This window comes from Filicampus tigris, chromosome 14 (assembly GCF_054856515.1).
Source record: "Filicampus tigris isolate MCC_2025a chromosome 14, RoL_Ftig_1.0, whole genome shotgun sequence".
In the NCBI taxonomy this organism is placed as follows: Eukaryota; Metazoa; Chordata; class Actinopteri; order Syngnathiformes; family Syngnathidae; genus Filicampus; species Filicampus tigris.
The window spans coordinates 8,296,061-8,317,365 of record NC_141230.1 but is presented as its reverse complement, the minus strand read 5'-3'; the positions used below and the strand labels follow the sequence as shown (position 1 = coordinate 8,317,365).

At 40.1% G+C, this 21,305-nt stretch overlaps 1 protein-coding gene and 1 long non-coding RNA gene across 2 annotated transcripts in view; both read left to right on the top strand.

Annotated features, from left to right (window-relative positions):
* The window catches only part of dpp10 (dipeptidyl-peptidase 10 (non-functional)), a 114,207-nt gene that overhangs the window by 14,251 nt on the left and 78,651 nt on the right, over window positions 1–21,305 (top strand). The gene's annotated exons all lie outside the window — the stretch shown is intronic.
* LOC147136200 (uncharacterized) lies at window positions 8,738–10,137 on the top strand. The gene is made up of 3 exons (XR_015089475.1): window positions 8,738–8,932; window positions 8,997–9,115; window positions 9,887–10,137. It is a non-coding gene; the product is annotated as an uncharacterized LOC147136200 (long non-coding RNA).

Sequence of the window (21,305 nt, the reverse complement as noted above, 5' to 3'; positions counted from 1 at the left end):
TACTGAAATCAAATAAGGTCATCCCTCAGAATAGGCAGTTCTATGCCGTTTTGCAGCTTGCCAGTATGACAATATTCTGCAAGTGTCATCCATAATCACAGTCTATCTTAAAAGAAATACCTGTAATACCTTTTTGGAATGGAAATGGACTTGGACTTTTCTCTCAGAGGCATTGTGTCAATTGCACCCAAACAAGTGTGACTTTAGTCTTGGCCGAGAATTTGTGCACATATATAAAGATGTGTTAATAATAATATTTATCAATTAATATTTTGTTCTTTGTCTTTCTTTTGTTTTTTATAGAGCTGGCCATAAACAGTACATTACTACTTTTCTTTTTTTTGTATTTATGATACAGTTTGGTTCCTTCAAGGTAACAATATCACCAATGAAATTGTGACAGAGAATTGTATTTGTAAAAGCTCCTTTTATTCATGTAAATGCGCATGCCTAATGTTTGTGGGCATTAACCCCCTCCATGAATCATCAATACCGTATATAAGATGCATGACATGAACTATGTTACAGTTTTTCTGAGTCGTTTTGGTACATTTCTCAAAACATTCTTGAAAATTGTAAAACAGTGAATGCATTTTTCCAAATTATTTATAGAACTAACAAAGCATCATGAATCACATGCAAATTCCAGTCCCTGGCTCAGAATAAGTGATGTCCCAATCACATATTGCACCCAGGTCCAAATCTGAGTCACCTGATTTTGAGGACCTGCCGATACTGAGTCCCGATCCGATACTTTGGCAATGTATTAAGGAGTAAAAAAGAGCCCATCCAAATGATCTTTTTTTTTTTTTTTAAAACAAAAGTATCCTAACATGACACCTTTTATATGGCTAGTGGAGCCGTGGTTTAAACAAAGTAAAACATTTAAATCCTTTTTCTTTAGGGCGCATTATTTTTTCAGGTGGAGTATTAATGTTAAATTCAGCACAATGCTTTCCGCCTCGCGGAATGCTCCATTTGCACACCTCTCGAAATGCTCGCCTCTGTCCACATTAAAATATTTCCAGACTGGAAAAGGGTCAAGTGCCCAGCTCTGCTCGTATCACCGTGTACGGATATGTTGTCAATGAAATCAGAGATGGGCACTTTACCCTATTCTACCTGTCCGTCCTCCGTCCGCGATCTGGTCAGCCTTCCGTCATCGTCCCTCCGTCCTTATTTATAAAATAATTGTCCTCTGACCCCGTCTGTCCTCGTCCTTTTAAAACACTTCCGTTCTTACATTTCACTAACCCAGCCCAAAAAAAGCCTCCGTGCATGACGTCGTGGTAGAGAGCCTAACGGCAGAGGTTTCATAATTCATGAACATTATTTAAAGCTCATTAGCTGGATAATTTCCTACTCACATCCATTTACTGTCTGGGAGTATCTTGTGGGTGGATTGAGTTGTTTACAACAAGTGTGAAACAAAATCTCATTTAGCTGCCAACACAGCCATCGACGGTCACCAGACTGACTGGCGATGTGTTAACTTTTTTTTGACAGAGGACGAGTGCTCCTCCTTTTGTCCGCTCTATATTTGATATATGATGTATTCACTCAAGGTGCACAACAAAAAGTCCAGTGAGGAATATACTACCATGCAGTGTTAAATTAATTTGAATAGTTTTTTGTATTTTTCATTTTTTCATAGCTCCACATTCTTCTGAGTAAAATTAACACTTTCAAAATAGTTAAACTTTTAACACTTATCAAGAGTGTCTTTTTTAACTCCCAAAGCAGAGTTACCTCGAAGATTAGGCAAGTAGCACTGCTGAGTTTGATATGAACTATTGGGGTAGTGTTAATTTCACTCCCTGAAGTGTTGTGTCTTGCCCAGGCATAGAATTGACCTTGGCCTGCAGACTCTGGACAAGATAAGGCAGAAAACACCCAATAAACTGCAGCAAGTAAGCCTTCCTGCCCATACTTTTTTTGTGTGTCATATTAAAATGCATGAGCTTCGAAGCTACAAACGTTTGAATGCCGAAGGTCTATGGTTACTCCTGCATCGCTCCTCTGGGACGAACGGCTTGTGATTATAGAAGGAACGGTTGGCAGAGATATGAGTTCAAGAGGAGGTGGGCAATATAGGAAGGAAGGAGGCAGGATTAAAGCTTTCAAGATGGCTGATTTAATTTTGAACACTATTGATTGACCCAGTTTTGTAGCAGAGCCTTTCAGCTAAAAAGGGGCAAACAATTAAAACAGGATTTTGAAAATGTTGTTCATTTTAGCGATGCAACGTAATATTTGTGTCTGGACAATTATGCCAGGGGTTCTTAAGTGAAAAAAAAATGCCCGTTTATCGTGCTCACATTGTTCTGCAGGACACTTTTTTTGTGTTGTATGCATGGTATGTCTATAAAAATAAAATGCTGCTTAGCAACAACAGGATACAAAAACACACTTTAAATAATATTATACAGTGATTTTCAATATTCACTACTATTATCATGGTATTATTATCATCGGGAAGTAACACTTAGCTGAAAGCAATTATTCTGTCTAAGCACAATAATGCCAGTTGGCAAAGAGAACGATTGTAAAGAAAGAATTCAAGGGCTCAAAGAGAAAAGCACAAGAATTGCAAAGTGGCAGATAACTAAATTGTTCAAGGGCAACATGAAGAACATCCTTAAAAGGAGTAAAGCAGTGGGAGCTCAGGCCAATTCTTGCAAAATTGAAATTTAAGTGGCTCTGACAGTGTGAAACGTGTGCATCAGAAAAAAAAAAAGGTCATGTAAGATGTCTCCAGTTATGGATTATACAGGCAAGTGCCAGAGTACAAATGAGGAGTGATGGAATGATCTGCTGAATGAACAGGAGATTGACAGACTGAGACTGAAGGAAAGAAAGAGGCACAGTCAACTGGCACAGAGATTTCAACAAATAAATAAAAAAAGGAGCATGTGACACTGGATGACAGCCGTACACCCAAAAGCCACGGGAGGGCACTGTTGCATTGAGTAGAGCATGCACAACGCTGTCAATGGTTCAATGACTAAGTGTAGTTAAAGTTTTAATTTACAGTAAAAATAAACCAATACAGTGCATTGTAGTGGAATTTATGTGGTTCAGGTTAATGTCCACTCGGGTCTTCCTGTGCTTGCTTGACTTATTCTCTGCGTACTGAAAGACATTTATGCAAGTAGGTTCACTGAAGACTCTACTGTAAATTGTCCACAGGTGTCGATGTGTGCGTGAATGGTTGTTTGTGTACTTGTGCCCTGCGATTGGATGGCCACCAGTCCATTGTGTACCACGCCTCGCAGCCAAAGTTCGCTGGAATAGGGCCTAGCTACCCTAATGTAGACATTTAGATAAGTGGGAAAGAAAGTTTAAAGATCACACCAAACACACACTGTTAGTGGCACCCCCTGCTTGAAGTGGAAGTCAAGAATATGTTCCATGCAGGCCCACTAAAACAAGGCATTCTGATGATTATTGTGTTTGTGCAATAAGAGTTAATCCATTGTTTTTTAGCCATCTCCGGGGGCGGCCATTTTGTCACTTCTTTTCAACTGAAAATGACATCACAGTTGTTCAGGGCTCAGGTAACAACCAATCACAGCTCACCTGTTTTCTGAGGCTGAGCCATGATTGGTTGTTACCTGAGCCCGAGCATTTGTGATGTCATTTTCAGTTGACAGAAGTGACAAAATGGCCGCCCCCTGAGATGGCTAAAAATGGGCGGATTTTGCTGTTTAATTCATATTCCACACACACAATATTAATCAGAATACTGTGTTTCAACTAGTGGGCCTGCATAGAACATATTCTTGAAAACATGTTTGAGTTAACTTCCCCGTTAAGCCCTTGTGGATCAGCTCAGGGTATCGTGTCCTGCCAAAGGACGCTGCAGGTGTATGTCCGGGGAGATGATCTTGAACCAAGGTCCCACTGGTGGCAGGTGAAGAGCTTAACCACTTGGCCGCGGCTTATTTTCTGTTAGTGTGCTTAGGCCAGACCCGTCCCCAGACCTCAGTCTTTAGGGGCTCATGAAAGGCATGGGGGTTGCAATTATTATAACCCTATAAACAACTTCATGCGTACGTGCACATGTAGCTCGAATGCAACAATACAAACACACATACACGCTTTGAGCCTACTTTGCGGCATGATAGGCTGTTGCACGTTAGATTCCCATCAATCAAATAAAACACCATCGTTTCTCCATATTTTTAAACTCTGAGTGATTAACAACTCCACACTAGCATTTCTTGGTTACTGAGTTCATCTTGTCTTTCTAAGATGTTCAATAATTAGTTGTTTCTTTTTTTAAGACAATAAACTTTTTTATTTAGCTCAACTAGTTTTGACATCAAAGTGCCGTCTTCTTCAGTTTTTAAGTCCTCTTTGTCTTGCTTTTTCATCAGGTGGTAATTTATGCAGACTCCTGTAGAAGTGGATGTGAGAATTGAGTTGACAAAACAAATGCACTCACAGATTTTTGATTTGTACTCACAAAAAAACATTTCACACCCACGATTTTGATTTGTACTCACAAGGAAAAAAAAATCAAACCCTCACAATTTTGATTCATACTCACAAGGAAATAATTAAAACACAAATTATTACTATTACGGATACGAATCGTTAATCACGCAGCTGTCTTTTTGACAGTTTACTCCATAGTCCTGCTTTTTAAATCTGTTGCAATGACCACAGCTTCAGTTAGCCTATTAATAATGTATTACCACCAAAGATTTTGAATGTTGACATTTAGCATCACATAAAAAGTGTGAATTTGAAAACAATATCCTATTACCTGATCTGAATCCTTCTTGAGGATTATTGGCATCTCACAAGTGAAGCATCACAACACGTTTCCTGTAATTAGTAATTATATATTTCAATATTTAATATAGTTTACTTTTTCAACCACTTTAATTTTGTCATTATTATTTTGTTTTGTTGTAAACCCCGTTCAAGATTGTTGTTAGCCAAATGGGGTAAGGCAACTTCAACAATTTACATGTGGCTAGGTAGCACATACCTGGGGTGTGCCGTTTTCATCGGGTTGATAAACTGAGTCTTCCCCACTGTATATATGGGTGCCATACTGCCATACCTTAAAGTAGAAGTCAACCCCCCAAAAATATTTGCAATAATATGTTCTATGCACTTTCACTAGTCTAAACATGGCATTCTGATTAATATTGCGTTTGTGGAATATGTTAAGTTAAGCAATAAGGAATAAGTTAAGCAGCAAAATCCACTCGTTCTTAGCCATCTTTGGGGGCGGCCATTTTGTCACTTCTGTCAACTGAAAATGACATCACAATTACTCAGGGCAAAGGTAATGACCAATCGCAGCTCATCTGTTTTCTGAAGCTGAGCCATGATACTCAGGAGGTACTTCAAAAATAGTTAATCTATCTGACGGAAACTATAACAGCTGGCCTTATAACTGAAAGATGTAAGCACCAACCAAACCCTAAAATTTAATTTAACAACAATCCGTGTCAGTCGACAAAACAACAACAACGTGTTATATATTTTTATATTCATTGAATTATACCCTCCATCAGCGATGAATGTTTTAAGAGTAGGAAAAGCCAGTTGTGCTAGAGAACTGTTTAAGTACCTATAAAGCTTTAATATATTTTATGATTCACACAGCAGAGGAACCTCACATGGTTCATAACTCATAGCTGTGTGACGCTCCCATACAGATTAGATGTCCTGTTTTATAGTTGTGGTAATTAGAAAGGCTTACTTGGCTCTTTCCTAAAGGGAATGACCCCAGAAAAAAGGCTTTGGAAGCTGTTAAAAAAAGTTGTTAATTGCTGTGTTCACTGGCACTTCCTTTTATTTCCCATTTGCTCTTCTGCTCACATATTCTTTCCCTGATTCCTCTCTTATCTTTGTCACATGTGCTTGTAAAGTGTATGTGGGATCCAAAAAAAGCAGACAACTGCTTGAGTGAATAACACTCAATTTAATACATTAAGGAGCACGATGTGGATTAACAAACAAGTGCCAAAAAAAAAAAAGCGCCACTGACAAAACGTGTGCCGTGAGTAAAATTAATGCAACACAAAATCACGCTGGAGAGCGGAGATGATGGAGAGGAGTACAATTACACAATAAATACACGGTCAAAATGCTACTTGAACACTTAAAACAGAAGTGTCCACAGCACCAGGAAGAAATACTAAACAACAGACTAGGGAATAAGAGCAAACCGGCAGTCAAATGAATGCAAGAGCAGCGAGCAAAGGAATAAACCGACGACTCAGACGAAACCGAGCTTACATCACCACTTGAAGATCAAATGGGAAGTAATTCCAGAAAATGCCTAATGAAATCGTTTTTATGTCAATTAAAGTAATCAAACATCATACAAAAAATAAAGCAGGAAAAAAAAATAATTTCAATTTCATATATTCAACAAAGTAATTTTTTTTCGGAAGTGAGATCCTGGCGAGCGACAAACCACAAATGTGTGACGTCATTTCAGCAACAAAAATGGCAGAGCTCAACATGGTAAGTGTACAAAGCCAGTCAGAAATCGACTCAGAAAGCGATATTTCAAACTTATCTGCTGGTATCCAGGTGTTTAAAGAGTTGGAGCAAGAGGAGGTTGTTGGCATGATGTACGTTGGATCACACTTACGAGCCAGATGCTTACGATCCCGAAAATGACATGGAATGGAGATGAGACCCCCCGAGATTGGAAGAATGGTAAGATACTGTATATCGGCCGTGGTTATTGTCTAGCGGTATTGTTTGAAATTCGATGCTGTGCCGTGCTGTAAATTACACATGATGAGATCTGGTCTTACTTGGTCTGTTTATTCTGCTAGCACTGAGAGCACACATCATTGTGGGTTGGTGTCCTACATTGTCAAATTAGCTTTATGGTTATCATATTTTGATAGTAGTGGGCACAAATAAGATATATTTAATGAATCATAAATTGCAAGTGAATTTACAGTAATATTGACTTGTGATCGGCAGTTTTCCAGGAGGACGTGGCATGTTCAATCATCAACAAAGTCATCCATTTTCAGACAAACAGAAATTTTAAGACACCACACGATTTTCTAAATTGATTGTTATCACACCTAGCTTTTTGCAAACCCTTTATCAAAAACAAAATGGCAGAGCAAACGGAGATCTTGGAAGTGCTTGTAACAAACAACACTCATCAACAGCAGCGTAAAATTAATTCGCTTTGCGAGAAAGAAACGGGTCCATTTACATGCCCTATTCTTATCTTTTAGCCACTCAAACAGTTGGCCTGAATGTGAGAATGCATCGCCACACAGCGCTGAGGCAATTCGCAGAATAACCTGATAGCGATGGCAAAGAGCAGTTAACGGGACAATCAACAATGGCTGACTGCGTTGCTGTGGGTCTAATTATAAATCTGAATCTGAAAAACTAACGAAAGTATACTTACAATAGTTTTAGCCGTTAGTATTAGTTGTCAGTTATAGGACAAAAATGCTAAACTATTAATTCTAAAAGGGCTAATACAGTTAGCCTTTATGTGGTACACCTAAAATGTGACCTTTCAAGATTGAAAGGCCGATTGTAGGTTTTAATGTAATCTACGAGTTCACTAAAGACAATGGGGGGCACTACAAACTGATCGACCTTATTGGTAGAGCTGGGCATCGACAGAACAGCTGTAAGTGCTTTGGTAAACTTCATCCATGCTCAGAAATGTCCTGCAGATGAGTCAGCCACTGTAAAAGTAGGCTTTAAAGGTGTTACAATCTACCCTAGTCAAGTATCTTACATTAAGTGCAGAGTCCCGGAGAGTATTAGCTTTAGAGAGTCACTGGTGTTGTTTGAGCCTTTGCTAAATAATGTACATCTTGAACAATTCAGTGTTGGCGCAGGACTTTTAGAGATAGAGAAGACAGACAGGCCGTGAAAGTGCCTGTGTCAAACTACTCCAAAAAAAGCGTGACTTTATCCAGTGCAACTGTTTTGGGTTCTATTGAGCCTATTGCTAAAATAGTTGAGACAGATAATCCAAGAGACAGTTCCGAAGCTGAATCAGTCTCCATCCACGCTGTTGAATCTGTGCCCAGATCTAGTCAAGAATAGGCACCACCAAACACACCTCGCTGGCACCCTCCTGTTGACATCAGTCACCTAACAGAACAACAAAGCGAGGTGAAGCAAATGTTATTTGAGGTATGAGGTGCTTTTGCACAAGACGATAGTGACATTGGTAACATTTCGAGTCTACATATGACATTATATCTGAAAGATGACATTCCAGTTCAGTGCGCATGTACAAGTATCCCAAAGCCATTGTACAAAGAAGTCAAGGAATACATTCAGGACTTACTTGCTAAGGGCTGGATTGTAAAGTCAAAGTCACCCTTCTCTGCACCTGCTGTGTGTGTGAGGAAATGAGATTGCACGTTAAGACACTGTATTGATTATAGACTGTTAAATAAAAAGACTGTGCCCGACCGCCACCCACTTCCACGTCTCCAAGACCTCCTGGACAAGCTGGCCGGCCACAGCTGGTTCAGCATTCGCGACCAAGATAAAACGTGCCACCAGGGATAGATGGCTGAGGGGTCCCGCCATATGACTGCTTTCATCTCACCTTGGGGACTGTATGAGTGGGTGAGGATCCCCTTTGGCCTCAGTAACGCACCTGCTGCCTTCCAGCGCAGTATGGAAGAAATGCTTAACACCTTGCGTGATGACTGTTGTATCCCATACCTAGACGATATCCTGTGCTTTTCCAAAAGTTTTTCAGAACATGTCGAGGTGCTCCGCAAGGTCCTTTGAGCTCTTCAACAACATGGAGTTAAGCTTTGCCCAACAAAATGTGAATTAATCAAGGCAGAGGTCAGATATGTGGGTTGGCTGGTCTCAGCAAATGGAGTCCGAGTTGATCCAAAGGACACTGAAGCGGTCAAGTCATTAAGTCACAAGAAACCAACTCATGTGGGTGAGTTAAGGAAACTTCTTGGATTTCTAAGATATTATCGAGTCTATATTCAGGACTTTTACAGGATTGCAAAACCCCTGTACAACCTGCTACAAGTCAAAGCGAACCCTGAAAACCCACAGATCAAGTCAAAGAAAGGCAAAGGTGCTCAGCTGCCCTCAAGGACTCCTATCCACTGGACAGGTGAGCACGACCACACACTAAAGCGGCTCATAGGCAATCTCTCCAATCCACCTGTACTCACATACCCTAACTTTGAATCGCCATTTGTCCTACACACGAACGCCTGTGAGAAGTGGCTTGGGGCTGTTACTATATCAAAGACAGTTTGTCTGGAAAGCTGAAAATCATCGCGTCCGGCTCAAGAACTCTGACCCCAGCAGAGAAAAACTGGCAAGTTGGAGTTCTTGGCCTTTAAATTGGCCATTTGCGAAAAATTCAGGGGTTATTTCTTTTATGCTCCGGATTTTACAGTGTATACAGACAATAATCCCATGACGTATGTGATGAGCACAGCAAAGTTAAATGCCACTGGTCGCAGGTGGGTGGGTGAGCTGGCAGATTTCAGGTTTAATATTAAGTAGAGGCCTGGTAAAATAAACGTGGATGCTGACACTCTGTCACGCCTGTCGAGGAGTGCACAGAGGAGCTTAGCAGAGACATTGTTTGTGCAACATTGGAAGGTAGTGAGGCAGCTAAGCAAAGTGACATTGCCTATGTAGCAGCGTTAAACCTAGCCCAAAACACAGAAACAGACAAACCACCCTTACCAACCATCACTCGCAAAGAGCTGATGAGGACACAAAGACAAGACACAACAATAAGAGAGCTTATTCGGTTAAAAGGAACAAAGACAACACTAACTGACAAAGACAGACAAAACGCAGATGGGTTACTGAAAAGACTCATGCGAGAATGGACAAAACTACATATTGAAAATTACATTCTATGCAGGGAAGCTGGAGGAAGACAACAGTGGGTACTGCAGAGTACAGGACCCTTGTGCTGAAACACCTTCATAACGACATGGGTCACCTCTGTGCCGAGCGAGTAATCAGCCTGGCCCGAACCCGCTTCTACTGGCCTTTTATGAAAAAGGACATTGAGGCCTACGTCACTAGAAAATGTCCCTGTATAAAACAAAACTAACCTGCTACGCATGTGTGGGCACCCAAAGGTAGCATTAGCATCAGTGCGCCCATGGAGCTAGTTTCTATTTATTACATGCATTTAGAAAAGAGCAGAGGAGGCTATGAATACATTCTTGTAGCTGTTGACCACTTTACCCGCTTTGCTCAAGCGTGGCCAACCAGAAACAAGTCTGCAAAGACTGCTGCAGAAAAACTGTATGGTGATTTCATCCCTCGGTTTGGCTACCCCAGCAGGCTACACCATGACCAGGGCCGTGAGTTCGAAAATACACTGTTCAGGGGCATTGAACAACTGTCAGGTGTCAGTCACTCCCGCACAACACCATATCACCCACAGGGAAACCCGGCCGAGTGATTTAATCGCACCTTGCTACAAATGCTGCGAACACTTGAGGAGAAAGAAAAACACAACTGGAAAGACTCTTTGCCACAAGTTGTTCATGCATATAATTGCATAAAACACGAGGCCACAGGGTTCTCTCCACACTACTTAATGTTTGGATGTTACCCTCGCCTACCCGTGGTCCTATTGTTTGGACTCAAAAATGAGAAAGAAAGTGAAACACCACAAGGATATGTGCAAAAGTGGGCCAAAAGGATAAAAGAGGATTATCGTGTTGCCACAAAAAAACAGCCAGCAATCAAGTGCTCGCGGGAAGAAATATTACGACCAACATGTGAGAGGAGTTGTTCTGGAGGAGTTTTAGTGCATAACCTTGGAGAAAGGGGAGGACCAGAAAAACTCAGATCATACTGGGAGCAGCCAGTGTATATTGTGAAAGAGCAAATTAATGACAGTCCCATCTACAGAGTGTTTCCTGAGAACAATGCAACTAAAATCAGGGTGCTCCACAGCAACCTTCTCCACTTTGCGAATGATTTACCTGTAACTGGAAGTCAGGAAAATGACAAAGTACTGTATCCCCAAAGAGTAGAGTAAAAACTCACAGAGCCAGTCAAAGCCAAAGTAACAGACAGCGATTCATCAGATTCTGACAGTGATTCAGGACCTCACTATCGGCTCAGAGTTCCAGTATTAACGAGACCACGAGACAAGTCAGCCACTCTCATCCAGCAGCAAGTAAAGTGTCCATCCCCCACTGAACAAGTGAGACACTCTCCTCCAAGAACTGCAAATGGAAACATGTTTACAGAGGAGCAGCATCCAAATGAAATTGAATTTGTCGAAAACCTGGAAAATGACACTGAACAAAAAGAACATGGATTCGAAAGAGACATTGAACAGGTCGAACATGAAGTAGACTCAGAACAGCACCAGCAGAGGACATTTTCCTCAGGAGATCAGCACGAACCAGGAGACCACCTGAGGCTCTCACCTACAATGCCCTGGGTCAGCCTTCCTACCAGTCGCATGGAGTCGTGGGTCATGTTGATCTATGTGGATTACAATCCTCGCCAGTATGGGGAATGCAACCAGTGAGCGTAAATCCCTATCTGCCTTATCAGACTGTGCCTTACCCTGTAACAGTACCTTATGCAATGCCGAATTTTGCGTACTGAAGGTGAAGGGACTCTTTGAGTAAGGTTACTGTGGTTATGATGAAGTAATTCCTTTTGAGAAAGGTAATTTGGCTTTCAAAAGTGTCGGGAGAAACCTTTTATATTGGGGAGCGTGTGGTGCACCTAAAATATGACCACATTGTTTTTAGTTACTAATTAGTATTTTTTCTAAATTTCATTTTTGTATGATGTCGTACCCGCTTTTATACACATTAAAATGAAAAAAAGTGCCTTCCTGAATTTTGTTGCGGGGGGAACTCTGGAGGTGGAACTGTGATTGCGCGGTGTTGCCATCTGGTGGTTTGCGTGGCGAACTTCCTGTATTGCCTCAAACGCAAGCTGGACGTGAACGGCAGCACTCGCGTGCTTCATTGTCTCCTTTCTCTACATGTTTTCAGGTCAGTGCACGGCGAGAGTTGGCCAGAATATAGCCGTAAGGTCTTTACAGGATGTTTCATCCGTGTGTGGTACCGTCGACGTGTTTGTGAACACTTTTTTTTGAGGGGAACGAGAACTTTGGTGGTCATGGCTGCGTACAGCAGTGGGGCTCCCGCGTTTGGAGGGGTTGCCCGGCCTCCGTAGCTTAGCCGTAGCATCGGAGTATTTTGTGCTAATTGTTAGCGTAGATGGCAAAGAGTGCGGTTTGCTCATGTAATGAATGTATATCTGTGAATGTGATTTGTTGTACACTTTTGTATATTTGTTGATGAACAAGTAAAGGAAGAAAAAAAATGCAAGCTGGACGTGAACAGCAGCACTCATGTGCTTCATTGTCTCCTTTCTCTACATGTTTTCAGAGACCATCCAGGGTGCATAAAATCACTACTACGGTCACCCTACACCTTGGGGCCCGTAATATTTACTTTTTTTTTTTTTTTTTTTTTGGCCACCAAATTAGTAAATATGTAAAAAATTGATCTGAAGCTTTGTTTTTTCAAACAAATTACAAACACTTTGGGTCATGTCATTGGAGAAAACAAAGATTTTTTTACACGATTTCGAAATGGGGGCTAATAATTTTGACCTAAACTATAGTTCTCTTCCACCTTTCTGCTCTTTGAGATGAGGGAATTTTAAAATGTTGGACTACGATACACTTAAGTGTATGTGCTGTCTCAATTTGTGTTTTTGTCATGAACAACTTCTGTACATGCCTTAATAATTCTTATTCTCAAAATGATGCAAAAGTTTCAGTCAGCTTGTTCACATATTTGTATTTGGGAGGATTTCAGACCTTCTTAGTTACATTTCCGTCAAAAGATGCAAGTTAACGTGATTCAACATAAACTGCAAGTGCAACTGGAAATAAACGTCAGCGGGAAATGCATGTCATTTAATAATGTTGAAATGCTCTTTTGCTTCAGTACTTGACCCCCTCAACCTCCACCCAACCACACCACACACACACACAGCAAGTTAATTATATTATTCTTTTAATTGATCAATTATGATGCTGAACATTGCGGTGGTTTGAGTAGCTAGACAATTTACTCAAGAGTCAACATGGGCATTCATTTTTTAATGTAAGTTTTGAGAGTTTTGTAACCTTAAACAGCAGGTCTGGGATCGGAATGCAGGCCAGATGTTAGATCAGCACGTGATTGAAAAGTTTCACAAATCCTTTCCCCAATTAATGGCAAGTTTAAAACACGGAAGCACCCCAAAGGTGAGGCGATTTAAATAACTCCGCTTAATAGGCAGTGGCTCTGAGGGTTTCACTGGCAATTATTGCTTGTGACCCACAGCAATTATCACCTGCTCCCAGCAGACAAAAGGCAATTTTCAACTAATTGAGTGCTAAGACACGTGAATTGCAAAAGCTTGACCTTTCAGTGGTAGAATAGAAGAAGCGAGGCAACTCTTGCGAGGCCAAATAGCCATTTGAAAACTGTGACAATGCAATTTACATCGCTGACCTTAATAAGGCTAGGAAAGAATTAAATAAAAAACTAACTTCTTAAAATTCTGTCACATCTGATGGCAGCTGAAAATGCCTTTTGGCTTTATAGGCATTAGAGATGTCCTTAATTGAAATGACCTCTCTCTAGGAAAACTGGTCTAAAGTCAATGCTGGTATATTTTCCCTGCGCATTACTTAATCAATAATTTAACTACACTTTATTTACTGAAGGATTAAACTGAATTGTCGCTCACAAAAGACCCATTTGCAACTTTTATCAATTCATTTGAGCATAACTAAAAAATTCAACATACAGTACAGCTAAAAATCAGGTTCTGCTTCTAACAATTCATATACCGGTTGTTAGAATTTGAAATCACAGCAGAAACGTGGCAGTTTTTCATAATGTCAATAGTGAAGATATACTTGGTAAGTGGTACACTTATGTTGTTGTCTAGTATTATGCCACTATTGCACATTTATATTTGTTAATAAAAAATTAACACATTTTTGTACTTTTTTATTATATACACTACTAAATGTGCATTTGTTTCTGTATATTTTGCTGTTGCATTCCTAGATTGGGTGAATTAAATTTCATGTTTTTAACATATTTGTCAAATAAAGATGATTCTGATTGGCATTACAAGCAGAGCTTCTTCTGTCATACAGAATGATATTTATACATTTATAATCATCCACCCATTTTTAATACCACTAGGTGCGTATTCATTAGAGCTTTAGTCCGTCTGGGAGTTCTCGTCTGTATTTCAGGCCCAGAGTCAGCCAAACGGCGTCGAGAACGGACTTACCAGTACCACGTCACAAGCAGGTGCCACACTCCTGACACGCAGCCCAAAAAAAAAACACTGTTGTATACTTTTCGGTCCCAGAGGCGCAATGACATGCTCCCTGTATTGAATATCACCGATCACCACGCTGTTGTTTTTATTTGATCATTTTTCTCTATTTGGTGGTATGTCTGCTTGTGCGGTACCTGCATGTGACGTGAAAATGATGTTCTTGACGCCAATTGGCTATGGTCTACGAGGGACGGACTGGGACCACGTGGGTCCGAAATACAGACGAGAACTTTGTGACGGATTGACGATACCCACCTCTGACACTAATCCTGTTTAGTGTCCTATGCCAGCTGACTTCAGGTAAAAGGCCAGTGAAGGCCAACCACTCCCATTCACATTCACACCGTCACTGAGAATTGAACACACTGGGAATTGAACACACGCTGTCTGCACCAAAGGGCGAGTGTACCACTACACCATCGGTGACTAATATTTAATTAATATTATTTATCATTATTTTTTCAACAGTAACAGAGAATACCCTCAAAACTGTTAAATGGTGTATGTACAATCCGCCCAAAATTATTCATAGGATGCATTATAGACAAAAATCTATTATTTCCCCACCGGAGTCAGATGAATGAGCTATTTTTAGCCTGCTCAGAGTGGTGAAGGTCAGGGGAGACCATGTGCTTTGATCCTGCAGAAAGCTACGGCATTCATCTTGTATAAATGAGATGGTACCAACAAGGCCGTAGAAGAAATTAAATTAAATCTAAACTTTTCAAACGTTGCATTCCAGCTCTCAGCAAGCTCTAAAATAGTATTACAAAACAAATACCTAACCTTTCGGGACTGAATCTAAAAATTCCCAAAACTATGTCAAAAACTGAATCGTACAAAACTGAAGTCAAATTTACCATTTACACATAACGTAAATCCAACTCATACACTCCAGGAACTGAAAATTATTAAACAAAAACACTTTATAGAGCAGTGGTCCCCAACACCGGTCCGTAGCCTGTGGTCAATTTGGTAAAGAGGTTTTTAAAAAATTTTTTAGTAGGTCATATGTGTCAGTCCCCCACAACACCGCAGCCCATTGATTATCTTCCAAAGTTTAATATAAGTAAGGATGGGTGATTATATGATTGAAAATCGTGGTATTGCGTGACCAGCTGCGAGCATATTTACTTGATCAGATGTGGCGGAAATGAGCGTGACAGCAACCAATCAGAATCCAGCTTTTCCTTCTAACTTTGGTTAGCGAGTGCAAGTAAAACGAAGGTAATAGTAAGAACAAAAAATCACCAAACACGCAGCAAAATGCGCAGCTGATGTGCATCCGTGACTTTACGTCATCTTTCAAAGATAAAAAATTTTTGTTCTCTTCCCCCATTTTGAAAACGCCGATAACACAATTTGGTGCTCTTTGTAACTACAGATTTTTGCCTGCTAATATTCACCCACTACATTCGCCGCTCATCAAAGCGCAGTTACATGTGAAGAACATATACACTGTATGTAGGCAGACACACAGCAGGGATAGCTCAATATACTGTCTTCTCACCTCTTCTTTGATGTCTTGACGAATAAACGCAACCATACACATACAGTCACGAAAAAATACTCCAAAATGTTGACAGAAATTCTCTGAAGTAAAACCGCTTCAAAACACCGGCGCCTGGCATTACCGGAGAGGGTGATGCCTTATGAGATTTTACCGGAAATATGTCACACCACCAGAAATGAAATTCCTCTGTCTGGATTGTGTTTTCTCTGCTACATTTCACCGTTTTATTGTCAGTCTGTCTTCATCGCATCAGAGGTCACACCATGCGGACTCCACTCTAGCCAAATCGATGTTACACCAGCATGCTGCATTGTAATTTAATCATTTGTTGTAACACTTGCCAGACTAAGGGTTGACCTTTTCTACTTATTGGAAAGCAGGGATGTTCTGCCATCTCTGCCATCACAGTATTTATTTGTTTTTGTTCAGCTAAATGCCAATGCAGCAAACATTAGCATTGTTGCTGAGCACAACTCAATAAATTATGACAAAATAATGTCTATGACGACAAAATTAAGACACAATGACATTTCATGCCCAAAAAGTCAGAAACATAAAGGGACACTAAACATTTTCTCCCAAAAGTGTTGGAAAAAATGAGGCTAATTCTTTTATTTATTGATTTATTTTTTCCGTAGACCTTTGGTTTGACATCAACTGTCTTTCAAGGTAATCTATCAACAGTTCAGTTTTTATTTTAAGGCATTTACTTCTGCATCAGTACTGGAACGGATAAGACGTAATATTTAATTCCAAATCATTTCCTTACAATTATTGTAATGTAATTATTGGATTTCATAGAAGCTCTTTTAGTTGTTGATTTTGGGAGTGTACTCATGTCTGTTCTTTGGCATGTCAAATGCATGCTGAAAGGCTTTAAATCTTGAGAATGACATGGCCAGTCAAATATTTCCACTGATGAGTTTTCTTCAAACTAATAGACACATTTTTTTGTAAATTTTCAGCTGCCGTAATTACATACGTACTTAATGAATGGGAATGAGCCCTTCCTAGAAGGGCCATGACATTACCTCCACCGTGTTTCACAGATGAGCTTCAAGCGTTAATCTTTTGCTTCCCGTGTAGCTTCTGTACTTATTTCCATGCTGTCCTCTTCAAAAAGCAGATTGTGACACTTACTTCCTGGAGGTTGTTGCTGATGACACAAACTGTTGTTTTTCAGACTTCACAGTTTGCATACTGTTTCATTCATCAACTGCTTTTGTTTTGTTTACCTGTTTAATATCCATTACTGAGTACACTAATGCTTTGTTTTTTCTCCAGGACATTCAAAATTTTTATATTGGATATGGCCAATATTTGTGCACTGACTGTGATTGATTTTCCATCTTCTCACAGCATTAAACTTTGAGTGTTTCCGCTCTCTGGTTTCCATGTTTAAAACACCTCTAGCTCTTATAAATGTCAGTTTATGGCAAACGTAAATCTGAAACAGAGCTATTTATTGTTTGGATAATGATAAGCAGTGGTGGGCACGTCAGTCGGTCAGTCAGCTTTCTGTCATCATTTCAGGCCGGGCCAGTCCATTCGTCGGCGGCGGTGACAGGCAATCGGCATCGAGAACTTACTAAATCGCACGCAGGGGCAGCACAAGCAGACTCGGGTTCAAAACAAAACGAAATAAAACAAAACAAACAAGTGTTGTATACCTTTCGGTCCCATAGACCGCAATTACATTGTCTCATATTGTTTTTATTTCACTAATCATCACGGTGTGCGTTTGTGTCTTTTTTTTTTGTGTGTGTGTGTGTGTGTGTGTGTGTGTGTGTGTGTGTGTGTGTGTGAGACATTCATTCTCGACGTTGATCGGCTGTTGCCGCCCTTGACAGACAGGGACGGCCTGAAATAACAACGGAATGATGACCACTGATAATAGTACACACTTGGGCAATAAAACATACCTGCCAGTCACATGCACCAATACGTTTTCTCACAAAATGGGTCACTTCAAGCATCTTCTAAGTTGTGTATCAGATTCAGGTGAAATTAACTGGAAACCTAAAATGTTAATGTCTTGAAACACACTTGACATGGTGTAAACAGAAATGAATATTCTGGATAGTCTGTGCATGAGATCGAGGTGCGCAAAGTACCTTTCTAAGGAACTGTAAGCAGACCATGGGCGGATAAAACGAAAGTTAACTAATTGCTTGTGTTTCAAGGCTTTCCCATACAGTATACAGTACAGTATCTTAGATTGGCTGTATTTGACCTCTGTGCCATTGGATGATTACATACCGATAGATAGTTAAATAAGTAGCTATGAGCACCGTAAAATAATGTGAACTGTTATAACCTTGCCTTACATTTTATGAATAATGCAAAATAAGACAAAATGGTATAAGAAAATACACCACTGCATGCATCAACAATCCACCAGAATTTCTTCCTAGCTTCTCAAACATCAACACAAAAATCACAATGCCTGAAATACTGGAATCACAGGGCACCGCTTATTTGCCCAAAATGACTGATATTGGATCTACCTTTCAAAAATTTTATGTCTGTACTCTGTCTGTATTCCCAAACACTAGTGTGCCATTATCACTGTTTACAGAACGGCAGCAATGCGGAGGGAGGCATTTAGCAGAGTATCTAAGACACCAGAGTCCTCCATCAAACAGCAGCAGCCATAAAGCTATGTCAGAAATAGTGACAGCAGTAATATTTTACACAGCCCTGTAAGCCGGTCCATAAGCCAAAAGACAGACATAAAGACACATTTATTTATATATATGAACAACTGTGCATACCATTGAGTGTATAGAGGGAAGATTATTTCAAAGTATGAAGATACAGGAATTACTGTACATGTCATGGTCCAAGCAGAGATGGGAAATCCAGGTGCAGAAAGTAAAAACCCTGCCACAGTTTGTCTTGAGCCACAGGTGTTTCTACTCAACTGAGCTCATTCACCCGCCGGTTGAGTGGAAGCACCTGTGGCCAAAGCCATAGGGTGACAGGGTTTTTACTTTCTGGACCTGGATTTCCCATCTCTGGGACCAAGCCACAGCGTTGTATGTATTGTCACAGTTCGAGTCCCTCATCAACTGCGGCATTTCATTATTGCAACCCAAACTGAGCAGTTAAGTCAATTCTAAATGCATGCATGCTACAAATCTGTCAGTGGTGTATCAGCATTTATAGCTCTGTGGCATTGTCAACCATTTACACGGTCTGATGACTGAAACCATAACCTGTCATCATAATGGTGATGGTTGTTTTATGTCTATTGAGAGAATGACATTGACTGAATGTTGCATACTGTTTAACCTTGACGCCTGACCATGGAAACGTCAGGTCAGGCAATCTCTACAAATTTTCTGTGATCCAGACTTACTTTTCATTTGCAATATTATTTGAAAGATAGACTCACCCAAACAAGTCTGACCTAAGAGGCACATAAAATTATACGCTATCATGTTTTGTTTTGTTTTTTTATTGAGAGGGCGAGGTGCTTGGCACTTACTTCCCTTTACACTCACAAACAACCTGTTTTTCTGGGTGAAAATGGCCTGTATTTCTTCATGTAAAATAAAAACACACGGACTGGACCATTGATCGTTTAGTCATTCGCCTAACTGCCTGTCACACAGATCCATCTCACCGGACAGTCACATCGTGCTGTGATTGGTGACTGGTGACCAAGCAAGGGGCTAAGTCACCCTTGATGGTGAATTGACTCCATCGGGCTATCAATGTTGTTTATTGCAGGTCGGGAGGGGTACACCCATTCGCAACTTGATCGGGATCCGGTGCGTGTGGGGTGATTTGCTTCAGTTAGGTCACTTAATAGTTTCTTTGTTATTTTCATTTATGACAGTCACTCAATCCTCACTGTGTTATTTAGATTACACTGAAAACACGTCAGAGAGTGTTAATATTCAAAATGGTTGTTTAATATGCCATGCAAAATAAGTCAGGGGATTTATGAGCCGTGTGCACTGTGATCCGATTAAAATGTTCCAACCTGTCTCTTCTTTCCTTTTGATCTGTCACGCTGCAAATCCTTTCTTGCCAAAGTAATTTCTGTCAGATGCAAAAGGTCTTGATGTCACCTCCAAGGGTCACGAGTTAACTGTGTCTTTTTAAGATACATCCTTAAAGCGGAAGTCAACCCAAACATATTTTTTTCCAGAATATGTTCCCAGCAGGCCCACTAGTTGAAATACGGAATTCTGATTGATTTAGCGTTTGTGGAATATAAGTTAAGCAGCAAAATGCACTCGTTTTTAGCCATCTCCGGGGGTGGCCATTTTGTCTTCTGTCGACTGAAAATGACATCACAACTGCTCACAACAACCAATCACGGCTGACCTGTTTTCCGAATCTGAGCCGCGATTGGTCATGTCATTTTCAGTCAACAGAAGACAAAATGGAGAGATGGCTAAAAATGAGTGGATTGATTTATTCCACGAACGCAATATTTATCAGAATGCCGTTTCAACTGGTGGGCTTGCACCATACTCATATTCAACATATTCTTGAAACAAAAAAATGTTTACGTTGACTTCCTCTTTAAGTCAATTGTTTTTTGAAATTTGTATCTAAATACTGTGCATTATGCATGTTTTGAAGATACAGTGGGTACTGAAATATTCAGACCCTTGGAATATTTCACTTTTTGTGTCATTACAGCTATTTGCCAAAAACAAAAAAGGTCATTTTAATTCTCATTAATGTACACTCACTTCTTGACAGAAAAAAAATAGAAATGTAGATATGTTTCCAAATTTATAAAAAAAGGAAAACTGAAATATCACATGTTCATAAGTATTTAGACCCTGACGCATTTTATTGAGTAGAAGCACCCTTTTGAGCTAGTACAGCCATGAGTTTTCTTGGGAATGATGCAACAAGTTTTTCACACCTGGATTTGGGGATGCCCTTCATTCTTCCTTGGAGATCCTCTCCAGTTCTATCAGGTTGGATGGTGTGTCTATGCCATGATTGTTCATATTTCGAAAATAATATGTGAAAAGATGTTCTTTTTCTTCGAAAATTTTGTTATGTAACCCGAATTATATGTGAAAAAGCGCATTCGTAACTCAATGTCACTATATTGAGTAATTACTATTATCTGTCTTAAACAATAATGAAACATCAAACTCAAGTGGAAACCCTGTTATGAGACAAAAATATTTTTTCATGAAATACCATCATGTGAGAGTTTTGCCTGCTTAGGGAAGTTGCACACACTGACAGCAAATTCACCTAAATGAGTCCCATTTAGGTGAATTTAATATTTTTTCAAAAATCTATGCTATTGGTCAGTATACACGTGTGGGTGTTAATGGTAATGGTCAATGCTAATGGTTGAACATGCTTGTCATTTTTTGGGATCTCCTGAAAAGCGACCATTTTGGAGGTACAAGGTTTTGGCCCAACGCCAGCAAAATAATGA